Genomic DNA, 1,039 nt, shown 5'->3' with positions numbered 1-1,039 from the left:
GATCAGGTTTCTACCCATTCAAAGCGAGGATGGGGTACCATATGACCTCGTCATGGTTCTGGCCCTGCACGGCATTTGGAAATCGCGCATGGCCATCCGCCATCGCGACATCGATGCCAAACGGTCCAAAGAGTACTTTTCGGAGTCTGTTCGTCTGATTATTGAAGTGTGGAGGGCTCAGCCCGAGCCTCCGGAATGGTTGCCCGTGTTTGAAACTTTAACAAACATGAAACAATTTTAGCCATTACTCTGTTAGTCAAGTGCTGGCTAGCGTCTTTAAGAGTGTAGTGTTTTGTTTGTGTGTCAAAGTATGGCAATAAAGAAAAAAAAAAAAAATACAGAGAAGATTAGCATGGCCCCTGCGCAAGGATGACACGCAAAATCGTGAAGCGTTCCACATTTTTTTTTTTTTGTTTCTTGGCGATGAAACAGCCTGGACGGGCTTTTGATCACGGCCGCAAAAAAAAAAAAAAAAAAAAAAAAAACGAACTTCATTTGAAACCTAGCTTATAATGAAAACCTGCGGCCGCCACATTATGCAATGACAATTCGCGTGAAAGATCTCTCGAGCCTACAGTATATTTTCGTTATCAATCGTTATGAACTTGCCAAATTTTGTTTCCAGTAGTACCAGTTTGTTTTACAGTTCCTTCGTTTCCAGTTCGTTGTGTTATGCTCTCGGTATTCATTAGAGAGTTTTAGCTGACCGTTTTCGACGCTACGCTCCGGTATCGGCGGCCCGCTCACGTTCGCGGCCAAGCGCGCCACGCATGCGCAATGGCGCTTTCGCTTGCTATCGGAGCGGAGCGGACCGTGAAAGACAGTCAGCTAAAACTCCCTATTATGTCGTGTACTCGAGAACTGGGGTACCCCGGGACGGCAGAGGTGGGGGGAGGTGATTTTAACCTCCAAATAGAAGCCAAAGGCGCGTTAACAGAGCATATCATCCACTCCAACTATAAAGGCGTGGGGTTGTGAAGGGCTACCGAACAATTTAGATGATTTAGACCACCTGCGGATACATCACTACCGGTCGCGT

General features: G+C 46.6%; 1 non-coding gene across 1 annotated transcript; it reads left to right on the top strand.

Annotated features, from left to right (window-relative positions):
- Window positions 1-301: 301 nt before the first annotated feature.
- LOC144160183 (U6 spliceosomal RNA) lies at window positions 302-404 on the top strand. Its single transcript, XR_013320370.1, has one exon. It is a non-coding gene; the product is annotated as a U6 spliceosomal RNA (small nuclear RNA).
- Window positions 405-1,039: the final 635 nt, after the last annotated feature.

The sequence above is a fragment of the Haemaphysalis longicornis genome, unplaced genomic scaffold, assembly GCF_048455015.1.
Source record: "Haemaphysalis longicornis isolate Haplotype H1 unplaced genomic scaffold, Haemaphysalis longicornis Haplotype H1 scaffold_10, whole genome shotgun sequence".
In the NCBI taxonomy this organism is placed as follows: Eukaryota; Metazoa; Arthropoda; class Arachnida; order Ixodida; family Ixodidae; genus Haemaphysalis; species Haemaphysalis longicornis.
This window is presented reverse-complemented; position numbering and strand designations above follow the sequence as displayed.